This window comes from Rhinoderma darwinii, chromosome 1 (genome assembly GCF_050947455.1).
Source record: "Rhinoderma darwinii isolate aRhiDar2 chromosome 1, aRhiDar2.hap1, whole genome shotgun sequence".
In the NCBI taxonomy this organism is placed as follows: Eukaryota; Metazoa; Chordata; class Amphibia; order Anura; family Rhinodermatidae; genus Rhinoderma; species Rhinoderma darwinii.
This window is the reverse complement of record NC_134687.1, coordinates 666750952-666769760: the sequence shown is the minus strand read 5'-3', so window position 1 is coordinate 666769760 and position 18809 is coordinate 666750952.

Here is an 18809-nt window from a genome sequence, read left to right as displayed (position 1 = left end):
ATGAAAGGTGTTATATGTGAGGAGAGGGGCTGCCTGTGACATGATACGTGTTATATGTGAGGAGAGAGGTTGCCGGTGACATGACACGTGTTATATGTGAGGAGAGAGGTTGCCAGGGACATGTGTTATATATGAGAAAAGAGGCTGCAGGTGACATAACATGTGTTATTTGTGAGGAGAGAGGCTGCCGGTGATATGACACATGTTATATGTGAGAGAGGCTGCCGGTGACATGCTATATGGGAGGAGATAGGCTGCCGGTGACATGACACGTGTTAGATGTGAGGAGAGGCTGACGTTGACATGACACATGTTATATGTGAGGAGAAAGGCTGCCGGTGACATGACACGTGTTAAATGTGAGGAGAGAGGCTGCCGGTGACATGTGTTATATGTGGGAAGAGAGGCTGCTGGTAACATGACACGTGTTATATGTGAGGAGAGAGACTGCCAGCGACATGTTATATGGGAGGAGATAGGCTGCCGGTGACATGACACGTGTTAAATGTGAGGAGAGGCTGCCGGTGACATGACACGTGTTATATGTGAAAGAGGCTGCCTGTGACATGACACGGGTTATATGTCAGGAGACAGGCTGCCGGTGACATGACACGTGTTATATGTGAGTAGAGACACTGCATGAGACATGACAGGTGTTATATGTGAGGAGAGAGGCTGCCGGTGACATGACACGTGTTAAATGTGAGGAGAGAGGCTGCGGTGACCTGTTATATGTGAGGAGAGAGGCTGCCGGTGACCTGTTATATGTGACAAGAGAGGCTGCCGGTGACATGACATATGTTATATGTGAGTAGAGAGGCTACCGGTGACATGACACGTGTTATATGTGAGGAGAGAGGCTGACGGTGACATGACATGTGTTATATGTGAGAGAGGCTGCCGGTGACATGCTATATGGGAGAAGATAGGCTGCCGGTGACATGAAACGTATTATATGTGAGGAGAAGCTGCTGGTGACATGACATGTGTTATATGTGAGGAGAGAGGCTGCTGTTGACATGAATCGAGTTATATGTGAGGAGAGAGGCTGCCGGTGACATGACGTGTTATATGTGAGAAAAGAGGCTGCCGGTGACATGACACGTGTTATATGTGAGGAGAGAGGCTGCCGGTGACATGACACGTGTTATATGTGAGGAGAGAGGCTGCCGGTCACATGCTATATGGGAGGAGATAGGTTGCCGGTGACATGACACATGTTATATGTGAGGATACGCTGCCGGTGACATGACACGTGTTATATGTGAGGAGAGAGACGGTCGGTGACGTGTTATATGTGAGGAGAGAGGCTTCCGGTGACATGTTATATGTGAGGAGAGAGGCTGCCGGTGACATGTTATATGTGATGAGAGAGGCTGCTGGTGACATGACACAAGTTATATGTGAGGAGAGAGGCTGCAAGTGACATGACACGTGTTAAATGTGAGGAGAGAGGCTGCCGGTGACCTGTTAGATGTGAGGAGAGAGGCTGTTGGTGACATGACACATGTTATATGTGAGGAGAGAGGCTGCTGGTGACATGACACGTGTTATATGTGAGGAGAGAGGCTGCCGGTGACATGACACGTGTTATATGTTAGAGAGGCTGCCAGTGACATGCTATATGGGAGGAGATAGGTTGCCGGTGACATGACACGTGTTATATGTGAGGAGAGAGACGGTCGGTGAGGTGTTATATGTGAGGAGAGAGGCTGCCGGTGACATGTTGTATAAGAGGAGAGAGGCTGCCAGTGACATGTTATATGTGAGGAGAGAGGCTGCCGGTGACATGACACATGTTATATGTTAAGAGAGAGGTTGCCGGTGACATGACACGTGTTATATGTGAGGAGAGTGGATTTCGGTGACATGACAAGTGTTATATGTGAGGAGAAAGGCTGCCGGTCACATGACACGTGTTATATGTGAGGAGAGAGGCTGCCGGTGACATACTATATGGGAGGAGAGAGGCTGCCGGTGACATGACACATGTTATATGTGAGAGAGGCTGCCGGTGAAATGCTATATGGGAGCAGAGAGGCTGCCGGTGACATATTATATGTGTGGAGAGAGGCTGCCCGGGAAATGTTATATGTGTGGAGAGAGGCTGCCGGTGACATGACACGTGTTATATGTGAGTAGAGAGGCTGCTGGTGACATGCCACGTGTTATATGTGAGGAGAGGATGCCGGTGACATGACACGTGTTATTTGTGAGAAGAAAGGCTGCCTGTGACATGACACATGTTATATGTGAGGAGAGAGGCTGCCAGGGACATGCTATATGGGAGGAGATAGGCTGCTGGTGACATGACACGTGTTAGATGTAACATGACACGTGTTAGATGTGAGGAGAGGCTGCCGGTGACATGACAAATGTTATATGTGAGGAGAAAGGCTGCCTGTGACATGCCATGTGTTATATGTGAGGAAAGAGGCTGTCGGTGACATGACATGTGTTATATGCGAGGACAGAGGCTGACGGTGACATGACACGTGTTTATGTGAGGAGAGAGGCTGCCGGTGACATGTTTTATATGTGAGAAGAGAGGCTGCCGGTAACATGACATGTGTTATATGTGAGGAGAGAGGCTGCCGGTGACATGTTATATGGGAGAAGATAGGCTGCCGGTGACATGACACGTGTTAAATGTGAGTAGAGGCTGCCGGTGACATGACACGTGTTATACGTGAGAGAGGCTGCCTGTGACATGACACGGGTTATATGTGAGGAGAGAGGCTGCCGATGACCTGACACTTGTTTTATATGAGGAGAGAGGCTGCCGGTGACATGTGTTATATGTGAGAAGAAAGGCTGCCAGTAACATGACACGTGTTATATGTGAGGAGAGACGTTGCCGGTGACATGACATGTGTTAAATGTGAGGAGAGAAGCTGCCGGTGGCATGTTACATGTGAGGAGAGAGGCTGCCGGTGACATGACACGTTCTATGTGAGGAGAGAGGCTGCCGGTGTCATGACACGTCTTAAATGTGAGGAGAGAGGCTGTGGTGACCTGTTTTATGTGAGGAGAGAGGCTAGCGGTGACCTGTTATATGTGAGGAGAGACGCTGCCGGTGACATAACACATGTTATATGTGAGAAGAGATGCTGCCGGTGACATGACACGTGTTATATGTGAGGAGAGAGGCTGCCGGTGACATGACACGGGTTATATGTGAGAGAGGCTGCCGGTGACAAGCTATATGGGAGAAGATAGGCTGCCAGTGACATGACACGTATTATATGTAAGGAGAAGCTGCCGGTGACATGACACGTGTTATATGTGATGAGAGAGGCTGCTGATGACATGACACGTGAGTTGAGAGGCTGCCGGTGACATGACGTGTTATATGTGAGAAAAGAGGCTGCCGGTGACATGACACGTGTTATATGTGAGGAGAGAGGCTGCCGGTGACATGACACGTGTTATATGTGAGGAGAGAGGCTGCCGGTGACATGCTATATGGGAGGAGATAGGCTGCCGGTGACATGACACATGTTATATGTGAGGATAGGCTGCCGGTGACATGACACGTGTTATATGTGAAGAGAGAGACGGCCGGTGACATGTTATAAGTGAGGAGAGAGGTTACCGGTGACATGACACGTGTTATATGTGAGAAGAGATTCTGCTGGTGACATGTTATATGTGAGGAAAGAGGCTGCCGGTGACATGACACATGTTATATGTGAGAAAAGAGGCTGCCGGTGACATGACACGTGTTATATGTGAGAGAGGCTGCCGGTGACATGCTATATGGGAGGAGATAGGCTGCCGGTGACATGACACGTGTTAAATAAGAGGAGAGGCTGCCGGTGACATGACACGAGTTATATGTGGGAGAAAGGCTGCCTGTGACATGACACGTGTTATATGTGAGGAGAGAGGCTGCCGGTGACATAACATGTGTTAAATGTGAGGAGAGAGGCTGCCGGTGACATGTGTTATATGTAAGGAAAGAGGCTGCCGGTGACATGTGTTATATGTGAGAAGACAGGCTTTCGGTAACATGACACGTGTTATATGTGTGGAGAGAGGCTGCCGGTAACATGCTATATGGGAGGAGATAGGCTGCCGGTGACATGACACGTGTTATATGTGAGGAGAGAGGCTTCCTGTGACATGACACATGTTATATGTGAGGAGAGAGGCTGCCGGTGACGTGTTATATGTGAGGAGAGAGGCTGCCGGTGACATAAAACGTGTTATATGTGAGGAGAGAGGCTGCCGGTGACATGTTATATGTGAGGAGAGGCTGCCGGTGACGTGTTATATGTGCGGAGAGAGGCTGCCGGTGACATACTATATGTGAGCAGCGAGGCTGCCTGTGACATGATACGTGTTATATGTGAGGAGAGAAGCTGACGGTGACATGAAAGGTGTTATATGTGAGGAGAGGGGCTGCCTGTGACATGATACGTGTTATATGTGAGGAGAGAGGTTGCCGGTGACATGACACGTGTTATATGTGAGGAGAGAGGTTGCCAGGGACATGTGTTATATATGAGAAAAGAGGCTGCAGGTGACATAACATGTGTTATTTGTGAGGAGAGAGGCTGCCGGTGATATGACACATGTTATATGTGAGAGAGGCTGCCGGTGACATGCTATATGGGAGGAGATAGGCTGCCGGTGACATGACACGTGTTAGATGTGAGGAGAGGCTGACGTTGACATGACACATGTTATATGTGAGGAGAAAGGCTGCCGGTGACATGACACGTGTTAAATGTGAGGAGAGAGGCTGCCGGTGACATGTGTTATATGTGGGAAGAGAGGCTGCTGGTAACATGACACGTGTTATATGTGAGGAGAGAGACTGCCAGCGACATGTTATATGGGAGGAGATAGGCTGCCGGTGACATGACACGTGTTAAATGTGAGGAGAGGCTGCCGGTGACATGACACGTGTTATATGTGAAAGAGGCTGCCTGTGACATGACACGGGTTATATGTCAGGAGACAGGCTGCCGGTGACATGACACGTGTTATATGTGAGTAGAGACACTGCATGAGACATGACAGGTGTTATATGTGAGGAGAGAGGCTGCCGGTGACATGACACGTGTTAAATGTGAGGAGAGAGGCTGCGGTGACCTGTTATATGTGAGGAGAGAGGCTGCCGGTGACCTGTTATATGTGACAAGAGAGGCTGCCGGTGACATGACATATGTTATATGTGAGTAGAGAGGCTACCGGTGACATGACACGTGTTATATGTGAGGAGAGAGGCTGACGGTGACATGACATGTGTTATATGTGAGAGAGGCTGCCGGTGACATGCTATATGGGAGAAGATAGGCTGCCGGTGACATGAAACGTATTATATGTGAGGAGAAGCTGCTGGTGACATGACATGTGTTATATGTGAGGAGAGAGGCTGCTGTTGACATGAATCGAGTTATATGTGAGGAGAGAGGCTGCCGGTGACATGACGTGTTATATGTGAGAAAAGAGGCTGCCGGTGACATGACACGTGTTATATGTGAGGAGAGAGGCTGCCGGTGACATGACACGTGTTATATGTGAGGAGAGAGGCTGCCGGTCACATGCTATATGGGAGGAGATAGGTTGCCGGTGACATGACACATGTTATATGTGAGGATACGCTGCCGGTGACATGACACGTGTTATATGTGAGGAGAGAGACGGTCGGTGACGTGTTATATGTGAGGAGAGAGGCTTCCGGTGACATGTTATATGTGAGGAGAGAGGCTGCCGGTGACATGTTATATGTGATGAGAGAGGCTGCTGGTGACATGACACAAGTTATATGTGAGGAGAGAGGCTGCAAGTGACATGACACGTGTTAAATGTGAGGAGAGAGGCTGCCGGTGACCTGTTAGATGTGAGGAGAGAGGCTGTTGGTGACATGACACATGTTATATGTGAGGAGAGAGGCTGCTGGTGACATGACACGTGTTATATGTGAGGAGAGAGGCTGCCGGTGACATGACACGTGTTATATGTTAGAGAGGCTGCCAGTGACATGCTATATGGGAGGAGATAGGTTGCCGGTGACATGACACGTGTTATATGTGAGGAGAGAGACGGTCGGTGAGGTGTTATATGTGAGGAGAGAGGCTGCCGGTGACATGTTGTATAAGAGGAGAGAGGCTGCCAGTGACATGTTATATGTGAGGAGAGTGGCTGCCGGTGACATGACACATGTTATATGTTAAGAGAGAGGTTGCCGGTGACATGACACGTGTTATATGTGAGGAGAGTGGATTTCGGTGACATGACAAGTGTTATATGTGAGGAGAAAGGCTGCCGGTCACATGACACGTGTTATATGTGAGGAGAGAGGCTGCCGGTGACATACTATATGGGAGGAGAGAGGCTGCCGGTGACATGACACATGTTATATGTGAGAGAGGCTGCCGGTGAAATGCTATATGGGAGCAGAGAGGCTGCCGGTGACATATTATATGTGTGGAGAGAGGCTGCCCGGGAAATGTTATATGTGTGGAGAGAGGCTGCCGGTGACATGACACGTGTTATATGTGAGTAGAGAGGCTGCTGGTGACATGCCACGTGTTATATGTGAGGAGAGGATGCCGGTGACATGACACGTGTTATTTGTGAGAAGAAAGGCTGCCTGTGACATGACACATGTTATATGTGAGGAGAGAGGCTGCCAGGGACATGCTATATGGGAGGAGATAGGCTGCTGGTGACATGACACGTGTTAGATGTAACATGACACGTGTTAGATGTGAGGAGAGGCTGCCGGTGACATGACAAATGTTATATGTGAGGAGAAAGGCTGCCTGTGACATGCCATGTGTTATATGTGAGGAAAGAGGCTGTCGGTGACATGACATGTGTTATATGCGAGGACAGAGGCTGACGGTGACATGACACGTGTTTATGTGAGGAGAGAGGCTGCCGGTGACATGTTTTATATGTGAGAAGAGAGGCTGCCGGTAACATGACATGTGTTATATGTGAGGAGAGAGGCTGCCGGTGACATGTTATATGGGAGAAGATAGGCTGCCGGTGACATGACACGTGTTAAATGTGAGTAGAGGCTGCCGGTGACATGACACGTGTTATACGTGAGAGAGGCTGCCTGTGACATGACACGGGTTATATGTGAGGAGAGAGGCTGCCGATGACCTGACACTTGTTTTATATGAGGAGAGAGGCTGCCGGTGACATGTGTTATATGTGAGAAGAAAGGCTGCCAGTAACATGACACGTGTTATATGTGAGGAGAGACGTTGCCGGTGACATGACATGTGTTAAATGTGAGGAGAGAAGCTGCCGGTGGCATGTTACATGTGAGGAGAGAGGCTGCCGGTGACATGACACGTTCTATGTGAGGAGAGAGGCTGCCGGTGTCATGACACGTCTTAAATGTGAGGAGAGAGGCTGTGGTGACCTGTTTTATGTGAGGAGAGAGGCTAGCGGTGACCTGTTATATGTGAGGAGAGACGCTGCCGGTGACATAACACATGTTATATGTGAGAAGAGATGCTGCCGGTGACATGACACGTGTTATATGTGAGGAGAGAGGCTGCCGGTGACATGACACGGGTTATATGTGAGAGAGGCTGCCGGTGACAAGCTATATGGGAGAAGATAGGCTGCCAGTGACATGACACGTATTATATGTAAGGAGAAGCTGCCGGTGACATGACACGTGTTATATGTGATGAGAGAGGCTGCTGATGACATGACACGTGAGTTGAGAGGCTGACGGTGACATGACGTGTTATATGTGAGAAAAGAGGCTGCCGGTGACATGACACGTGTTATATGTGAGGAGAGAGGCTGCCGGTGACATGACACGTGTTATATGTGAGGAGAGAGGCTGCCGGTGACATGCTATATGGGAGGAGATAGGCTGCCGGTGACATGACACATGTTATATGTGAGGATAGGCTGCCGGTGACATGACACGTGTTATATGTGAAGAGAGAGACGGCCGGTGACATGTTATAAGTGAGGAGAGAGGTTACCGGTGACATGACACGTGTTATATGTGAGAAGAGATTCTGCTGGTGACATGTTATATGTGAGGAAAGAGGCTGCCGGTGACATGACACATGTTATATGTGAGAAAAGAGGCTGCCGGTGACATGACACGTGTTATATGTGAGAGAGGCTGCCGGTGACATGCTATATGGGAGGAGATAGGCTGCCGGTGACATGACACGTGTTAAATAAGAGGAGAGGCTGCCGGTGACATGACACGAGTTATATGTGGGAGAAAGGCTGCCTGTGACATGACACGTGTTATATGTGAGGAGAGAGGCTGCCGGTGACATAACATGTGTTAAATGTGAGGAGAGAGGCTGCCGGTGACATGTGTTATATGTAAGGAAAGAGGCTGCCGGTGACATGTGTTATATGTGAGAAGACAGGCTTTCGGTAACATGACACGTGTTATATGTGTGGAGAGAGGCTGCCGGTAACATGCTATATGGGAGGAGATAGGCTGCCGGTGACATGACACGTGTTATATGTGAGGAGAGAGGCTTCCTGTGACATGACACATGTTATATGTGAGGAGAGAGGCTGCCGGTGACGTGTTATATGTGAGGAGAGAGGCTGCCGGTGACATGACACATGTTATATGTGAGGAGAGAGGCTGCCGGTGTTATGACATGTGTTATATGTGAGAAGAGAGGCTGCCGGTAACATGACACGTTTTATCTGTGAGGAGAGAGGCTATCGGTGACGTGACATGTGTTATATGTGAGGAGAGAGACGGCCGGTGACATGTTATATGTGAGGAGAGAGGCTACCGGTGACATGACACGTGTTATATGTGAGAAGAGAGGCTGCCGGTGACATGTCATATGTGAGGAGAGAGGCTGCCGGTGACATGACACGTGTTACATGTGAAGAGAGAGGCTGCCGGTGACATGACATTTTATATGTGAGAGAGGCTCCCTTTGACATGCTATATGGGAGGAGAGAGGCTGCCGGTGACATGACACATGTTAAATGTGGGGAGAGGCTGCCGGTGACATGACACGTGTTATATGTGAGGAGAGAGGCTGCCTGTGACATGACACGTGTTATATGTGAGGAAAGAGGATGCCGGTGACATGACACATGTTATATGTGAGAGAGGTTGCCGGTGACATGACACACGTTATATGTGAGGAGAGAGGCTGCCGGTGACATGTGTTATATGTGAGGAAAGAGACTGCCGGTGACATGTGTTATATGTGAGAAGACAGGCTGCCGGTAACATGACACGTGTTATATGTGTGGAGAGAGGATGACGGTGACATGACATGTGTTATATGTGAGGAGAGAGGCTGCCGGTGACATGTGTTATATGTGGGAAGAGAGGCTGCTGGTAACATGACACGTGTTATATGTGAGGAGAGAGGCTGCCAGCGACATGTTATATGGGAGGAGATAGGCTGCCGGTGACATGACACGTGTTAAATGTGAGGAGAGGCTGCCGGTGACATGACACGTGTTAAATGTGAGGAGAGAGGCTGCCGGTGACATGTGTTATATGTGGGAAGAGAGGCTGCTGGTAACATGACACGTGTTATATGTGAGGAGAGAGGCTGCCAGCGACATGTTATATGGGAGGAGATAGGCTGCCGGTGACATGACACGTGTTAAATTTGAGGAGAGGCTGCCGGTAACATGACACGTGTTATATGTGAAAGAGGCTGCCTGTGACATGACACGGGTTATATGTCAGGAGACAGGCTGCCGGTGACATGACACGTGTTATATGTGAGTAGAGACACTGCATGAGACATGACAGGTGTTATATGTGAGGAGAGAGGCTGCCGGTGACATGACACGTGTTAAATGTGAGGAGAGAGGCTGCGGTGACCTGTTATATGTGAGGAGAGAGGCTGCCGGTGACCTGTTATATGTGAGAAGAGAGGCTGCCGGTGACATGACATATGTTATATGTGAGGTGAGAGGCTACCGGTGACATGACACGTGTTATATGTGAGGAGAGAGGCTGACGGTGACATGACACGTGTTATATGTGAGAGAGGCTGCCGGTGACATGCTATATGGGAGAAGATAGGCTGCCGGTGACATGAAACGTATTATATGTGAGGAGAAGCTGCCGGTGACGTGTTATATGTGAGGAGAGAGGCTGCTGTTGACATGAATCGAGTTATATGTGAGGAGAGAGGCTGCCGGTGACATGACGTGTTATATGTGAGAAAAGAGGCTGCCGGTGACATGACACGTGTTATATGTGAGGAGAGAGGCTGCCGGTGACATGACACGTGTTATATGTGAGGAGAAAGGCTGCCGGTCACATGCTATATGAAGAGGAGATAGGTTGCCGGTGACATGACACATGTTATATGTGAGGATACGCTGCCGGTGACATGGCACGTGGTATATGTGAGGAGAGAGACGGTCGGTGACGTGTTATATGTGAGGAGAGAGGCTGCCGGTGACATGTTATATGTGAGGAGAGAGGCTGCCGGTGACATGTTATATGTGATGAGAGAGGCTGCTGGTGACATGACACAAGTTATATGTGAGGAGAGAGGCTGCAAGTGACATGACCCGTGTTAAATGTGTGGAGAGAGGCTGCGGTGACCTGTTATATGTGAGGAGAGAGGCTGCCGGTGACCTGTTATATGTGAGGAGAGAGGCTGTTGGTGACATGACACATGTTATATGTGAGGAGAGAGGCTGCTGGTGACATGACACGTGTTATATGTGAGGAGAGAGGCTGCCGTTGACATGACACGTGTTATATGTTAGAGAGGCTGCCGGTGACATGCTATATGGGAGGAGATAGGTTGCCGGTGACATGACACGTGTTATATGTGAGGAGAGAGACGGTCGGTGAGGTGTTATATGTGAGGAGAGAGGCTGCCGGTGACATGTTGTATAAGAGGAGAGAGGCTGCCGGTGACATGTTATATGTGAGGAGAGAGGCTACCGGGGACATGAAACGTGTTATATGTAAGAAGAGAGGCTGCCGGTGACATGTTATATGTGAGGAGAGAGGCTGCCGGTGACATGACACATGTTATATGTTAGGAGAGAGGTTGCCGGTGACATGACACGTGTTATATGTGAGGAGAGTGGATTTCGGTGACATGACAAGTGTTATATGTGAGGAGAGAGGCTGCCGGTCACATGACACGTGTTATATGTGAGGAGAGAGGCTGCCGGTGACATACTATATGTGAGGAGAGAGGCTGCCGGTGAAATGCTATATGGGAGCAGAGAGGCTGCCGGTGACATATTATATGTGTGGAGAGAGGCTGCCCGGGAAATGTTATATGTGTGGAGAGAGGCTGCCGGTGACATGACACGTGTTATATGTGAGTAGAGAGGCTGCTGGTGACATGCCACGTGTTAAATGTGAGGAGAGGCTGCCGGTGACATGACACGTGTTATTTGTGAGAAGAAAGGCTGCCTGTGACATGACACATGTTATATGTGAGGAGAGAGGCTTCCGGTGACATGACACATGTTATATGTGAGAGAGGCTGCCGGGGACATGCTATATGGGAGGAGATAGGCTGCTGGTGACATGACACGTGTTAGATGTGACATGACACGTGTTAGATGTGAGGAGAGGCTGCCGGTGACATGACACATGTTATATGTGAGGAGAGAGGCTGCCTGTGACATGCCACGTGTTACATGTGAGGAGAGAGGCTGTCGGTGACATGACATGTGTTATATGTGAGGACAGAGGCTGCCGGTGACATGACACGTGTTTATGTGAGGAGAGAGGCTGCCGGTGACATGTTTTATATGTGAGAAAAGAGGCTGCCGGTAACATGACACGTGTTATATATGAGAAGAGAGGCTGCCGGTGACATGTTATATGGGAGAAGATAGGCTGCCGGTGACATGACACGTGTTAAATGTGAGTAGAGGCTGCCGGTGACATGACACGTGTTATACGTGAGAGAGGCTGCCTGTGACATGACATGGGTTATATGTGAGGAGAGAGGCTGCCGATGACCTGACACTTGTTTTATGTGAGGAGAGAGGCTGCCGGTGACATGTGTTATATGTGAGAAGAAAGGCTGCCGGTAACATGACACGTGTTATATATGAGGAGAGACGTTGCCGGTGACATGACATGTGTTAAATGTGAGGAGAGAAGCTGCCAGTGGCATGTTATATGTGAGGAGAGAGGCTGCCGGTGACATGACACTTTATATGTGAGGAGAGAGGCTGCCGGTGTCATGACAAGTGTTAAATGTGAGGAGAGAGGCTGTGGTGACCTGTTTTATGTGAGGAGAGAGGCTAGCGGTGACCTGTTATATGTGAGGAGAGAGGCTGCCGTTGACATGACACGTGTTACATGTGAAGAGAGAGGCTGTTGGTGACATGACGTGTTATATGTGAGAGAGGCTCCCGTTGACGTGCTATATGGGAGGAGATAGGCTGCCGGTGACATGACACGTGTTAGATGTGAGGAGAGGCTGCCGGTGACATGACACGTGTTATTTGTGAGAAGAAAGGCTGCCTGTGACATGACACATGTTATATGTGAGGAGAGAGGCTTCCGGTGACATGACACATGTTATATGTGAGAGAGGCTGTCGGGGACATGCTATATGGGAGGAGATAGGCTGCTGGTGACATGACACGTGTTAGATGTGAGGAGAGGCTGCCGGTGACATGACAAATGTTATATGTGAGGAGAAAGGCTGCCTGTGACATGTCATGTGTTATATGTGAGGAAAGAGGCTGTCGGTGACATGACATGTGTTATATGCGAGGACAGAGGCTGACGGTGACATGACACGTGTTTATGTGAGGAGAGAGGCTGCCGGTGACATGTTTTATATGTGAGAAGAGAGGCTGCCGGTAACATGACACGTGTTATATGTGAGGAGAGAGGCTGCCGGTGACATGTTATATGGTAGAAGATAGGCTGCCGGTGACATGACACGTGTTAAATGTGAGTAGAGGCTGCCAGTGACATGACACGTGTTATACGTGAGAGAGGCTGCCTGTGACATGACACGTTTTATATGTGAGGAGAGAGGCTATCGGTGACGTGACACGTGTTATATGTGAGGAGAGAGACGGCCTGTGACATGTTATATGTGAGGAGAGAGGCTACCGGTGACATGACACGTGTTATATGTGAGAAGAGAGGCTGCCGGTGACATGTTATATGTGAGGAGAGAGGCTGCCGGTGACATGACACGTGTTACATGTGAAGAGAGAGGCTGCCGGTGACATGACGTGTTATATGTGAGAGAGGCTCCCGTGGACATGCTACATCGGAGGAGATAGGCTGCCGGTGACTTGACACATGTTAAATGTGGGGAGAGGCTAACGGTGACATGACACGTGTTATATGTAAGGAGAGAGGCTGCCTGTGACATGACACGTGTTATATGTGAGGAGAGAGGCTGCCGGTGACATGACACGTGTTATATGTGAGAGAGGCTGCCGGTGACATGACACACGTTATATGTGAGGAGAGAGGCTGCCGGTGACATGTGTTATATGTGAGGAAAGAGACTGCCGGTGACATGTGTTATATGTGAGAAGACAGGCTGCCGGTAACATGACATGTATTATATGTGAGGAGAGAGGCTAACGGTGATGTGACACGTGTTATATGTGAGGAGAGAGGCTGCCGGTGACATGTTATATGTGAGGTGAGAGGCTGCCGGTGACATGCCACGTGTTATATGTGAGGACAGAGGCTGCCGGTGACGTGACACGTGTTATTTGCGAAGAGAGAGGCTGCCGGTGACATTACACGTGTTATATGTTAGGAGGGAGGCTGCCGGTGACATGACACGTGTTATATGTTAGAAGAGAAGCTGCCGGTGACATGTTATATGTGAGGAGAGAGGCTGCTGTTGACATGACACGTGCTATATGCTAGGAGAGAGGCTGCCGGTGACATGTTATATGTCAGGAGAGAGGCTGCCGACGACATGACACGTGTTATATGTGAGGAGAGAGGTTGCCGGTGTCATTTTCTATGTGAGGATAGAGGCTGCCGGTGACATGACACGTGTTATATGTTAGGAGAGGCTGCCAGTGACATGACACGTGTTTATGTGAGGAGAGAGGCTGCCGGTGACATGTTTTATATGTGAGAAGAGAGGCTGCCGGTAACATGACACGTGTTATATGTGAGAAGAGAGGCTGCCGGTGACATGTTATATGGGAGAAGATAGGCTGCCGGTGACATGACACGTGTTAAATGTGAGTAGAGGCTGCCGGTGACATGACACGTGTTATACGTGAGAGAGGCTGCCTGTGACATGACATGGGTTATATGTGAGGAGAGAGGCTGCCGATGACCTGACACTTGTTTTATGTGAGGAGAGAGGCTGCCGGTGACATGTGTTATATGTGAGAAGAAAGGCTGCCGGTAACATGACACGTGTTATATATGAGGAGAGACGTTGCCGGTGACATGACATGTGTTAAATGTGAGGAGAGAAGCTGCCAGTGGCATGTTATATGTGAGGAGAGAGGCTGCCGGTGACATGACACTTTATATGTGAGGAGAGAGGCTGCCGGTGTCATGACAAGTGTTAAATGTGAGGAGAGAGGCTGTGGTGACCTGTTTTATGTGAAGAGAGAGGCTAGCGGTGACCTGTTATATGTGAGGAGAGAGGCTGCCGTTGACATGACACGTGTTACATGTGAAGAGAGAGGCTGTTGGTGACATGACGTGTTATATGTGAGAGAAGCTCCCGTTGACGTGCTATATGGGAGGAGATAGGCTGCCGGTGACATGACACATGTTAAATGTGGGGAGAGGCTGCCGGTGACATGACACGTGTTATATGTGAGGAGAAAGGCTGCCTGTGACATGACACGTGTTATATGTGAGGAGAGAGGCTGCCGGTGACATGACACCTGTTATATGTGAGATAGGCTGCCGGTGACAAGCTATATGGGAGAAGATAGGCTGCCGGTGACATGACACGTGTTATATGTAAGGAGAAGCTGCCGGTGACATGACACGTGTTATATGTGATGAGAGAGGCTGCTGATGACATGACACGTGTTATATGTGAGTAAAGAGGCTGCCGGTGACATGACGTGTTATATGTGAGAAAAGAGGCTGTTGGTGACATGACACGTGTTATATGTGAGGATAGAGGCTGCCGGTGACATGACATGTGTTATATGTGAGGAGAGAGGCTGCCGGTGACATGCTATATGGGAGGAGATAGGCTGCCGGTGACATGACACGTTATATGTGAGGATAGGCTGCCGGTGACATGACACGTGTTATATGTGAAGAGAGAGACGGCCGGTGACATGTTATAAGTGAGGAGAGAGGCTACCGGTGACATGACATGTGTTATATGTGAGAAGAGAGGCTGCTGGTGACATGTTATATGTGAGGAAAGAGGCTGCCGGTGACATGACACATGTTATATGTGTGGAGAGAGGCTGCCGGTGACATGACACGTGTTATATGTGAGGAAAGAGGATTTCGGTGACATAACACGTGTTATATGTGAGAAAAGAGGCTGCCGGTGACATGACATGTGTTATATGTGAGAGAGGCTGCCGGTGACATGCTATATGGGAGGAGATAGGCTGCCGGTGACATGACACGTGTTAAATAAGAGGAGAGGCTGCCGGTGACATGACATGTGTTTTATGTGGGAGAAAGGCTGCCTGTGACATGACACGTGTTATATGTGAGGAGAGAGGCTGCCGGTGACATGACACGTGTTATATGTGAGGAGAGAGGCTGCCGGTGAAATGTGTTATATCTGAGGAAAGAGGCTGCCGGTGACATGTGTTATATGTGAGAAGACAGGCTGCCGGTAACATGACACGTGTTATATGTGTGGAGAGAGGCTGCCGGTGACATGCTATATGGGAGGAGATAGGCTGCCGGTGACATGACACGTGTTATATGTGAGGAGAGGCTGCCGGTGACATGACACGTGTTATATGTGAGGAGAAAGGCTGCCTGTGACATGACACGTGTTATATGTGAGGAGAGAGGCTGCCGGTGACATGACACGTGTTATATGTGAGAGAGGCTGCCGGTGAAATGACACACGTTATATGTGAGGAGAGAGGCTGCCGGTGACATGTGTTATATCTGAGGAAAGAGACTGCCGGTGACATGTGTTATATGTGAGAAGACAGGCTGCCGGTAACATGACACGAGTTATATGTGTGGAGAGAGGATGACGGTGACATGCTATATGGGAGGAGATAGGCTGCCGGTGAAATGACATGTGTTATATTTGAGGAGAGAGGCTAACGGTGACGTGACACGTGTTATATGTAAGGAGAGAGGCTGCCGGTGACATGTTATATGTGAGGTGAGAGGCTGCTGGTTACATGCCACATGTTATATGTGAGGACAGAGGCTGCCGGTGACGTGACACGTGTTATTTGTGAAGAGAGAGGCTGCCGGTGACATTACACGTGTTATATGTTAGGAGAGAGGCTGCCGGTGACATGACACATGTTATTTGTTAGAAGAGAAGCTGCCGGTGACATGTTATATGTGAGGAGAGAGGCTGCCGTTGACATGACACGTGCTATATGTGAGGAGAGAGGCTGCCGGTGACATGTTATATGTCAGGAGAGAGGCTGCCGACGACATGACACGTGTTATATGTGAGGAGAGAGGCTGCCAGTGTCATTTTATATGTGAGGAGAGAGGCTTCCGGTGACATGACACGTATTAAATGTTAGGAGAGAGGCTGTCGGTGACATGCTATATGGGAGGAGATAGGCTGCCGGTGACATGACACGTATTTTATGTGAGGAGAGGCTGCCAGTGACATGACACGTGTTATATGTAAGGAGAGAGGCTGCCGGTGACGGTGACACGTGTTATATGTGGGGAGAGAGGCTGCCGGTGATATGTTATATGGGAGGAGATAGGCTGTTGGTGACATGACACACGTTATTTGTGAGGATATGCTGCCGGTGACATGACACGTGTTATATGTGCGGAGAGAGACGGCCGGTGACATGTTATATGTGAGGAGAGACGCTACCAGTGACATGACATGTATTATATGTGAGAAGAGAGGCTGCCGGTGACATGTTATATGTGAGGTGAGAGGCTGCCTGTCACATGACACGTGTTATATGTGAGGAGAGAGGCTGACGGTGACATGACACGTGTTAAATGTGAGGAGAGGCTGCCGGTGACATGACACGTGTTATATGTGAGGAGAAAGGCTGCCTGTCACATGACACATGCTATATGTGAGGACAGAGGCTGCCGGTGACATGACACGTGTTGTATGTGAGGAGAGAGGCTGCCAGTGACATGTGTTATATGTGAGAAGAGAGGCTTCCGGTGACATGACACGTGTTATATGTGAGGAGAGAGGCTGCCGGTGACATACTATATGGGAGGAGAGAGGCTGCCGGTGACATGACACGTGTTACATGTGAAGTTAGAGGCTGCCGGCGACATGACGTGTTAAATGTGAGAAAAGAGGCTGCCAGTGACATGACCCGTGTTATATGTGAGGAGAGAGGCTGACGGTGACATGACACATGTTATATGTGAGAGAGTCTGCCGGTGACATGCTATACGGGAGGAGATAGGCTGCCAGTGACATGACACATGTTAAATGTGATGAGAGGCTGCCGGTGACGTGACACATGTTATTAGTGAAGAGAAAGGCTGCCTGTAACATGACACGTGTTGTATGGGAGGAGAGAGGCTGCCGGTGACATGCTATATGAGAGGAGGGAGGCTGCCGGTGACATGACACGTGTTACATGTGAAGATAGATGCTGCCGGTGACATGATGTGTTAAATGTGAGAAAAGAGGCTGTCGGTAACATGAAACATGTTATATGTGAGGAGAGAGGCTGCCGGTGACATGACACATGTTTTATGTGAGAAAGGCTGCCGGTGACATGCTTTGTGTGAGGAGAGGCTGCCTGTGACATGACACGTGTTATATGCGAGGAGAAAAGCTGCCTGTGACATGACACATGTTATATGCGAGGAGAAAGGCTGCCTGTGACATGACACGTGTTATATGTTAGGAGAGAGGCTGCCGGTGACATGTTATATGTGAAGAGAGAGGCTGTCGGTGACATGACACATGTTATATATGAGGAGAGTGGCTGCCGGTGACATGTTATATGTGAGGAGAGATGCTGCCGTGACATGTTATATGTGAAGAGAGAGGCTGTCGGTGACATGACACGTGTTATATGTGAGGAGAGAGGCTGCCGGTGACATGTTATATGTGAGGAGAGGCTGCCGGTGACATGTTATATGTGAGGAGAGAGGCTGCCGGTGACATGTTATATGTGGGGAGAGAGGCTGCCGGTGACATGTTATATGTGAGGAGAGAGGCTGCCGGTGACATGACGTGTTATATGTGAGAAAAGAGACTGCCGGTGACTTGACACGTGTTATATGTGAGAGAGGCTGCCGGTGACATGCTATATGGGAGGAGATAGGAGAAAGGCTGCCTGTCACATGACACATGCTATATGTGAGGACAGAGGCTGCCGGTGACATGACACGTGTTGTATGTGAGGAGAGAGGCTGCCAGTTACATGTGTTATATGTGAGAAGAGAGGCTTCCGGTGACATGACACGTGTTATATGTGAGGAGAGAGGCTGCCGGTGACATACTATATGGGAGGAGAGAGGCTGCCGGTGACATGACACGTGTTACATGTGAAGTTAGAGGCTGCCGGCGACATGACGTGTTAAATGTGAGAAAAGAGGCTGCCAGTGACATGACCCGTGTTATATGTGAGGAGAGAGGCTGACGGTGACATGACACATGTTATATGTGAGAGAGTCTGCCGGTGACATGCTATACGGGAGGAGATAGGCTGCCAGTGACATGACACATGTTAAATGTGAGGAGAGGCTG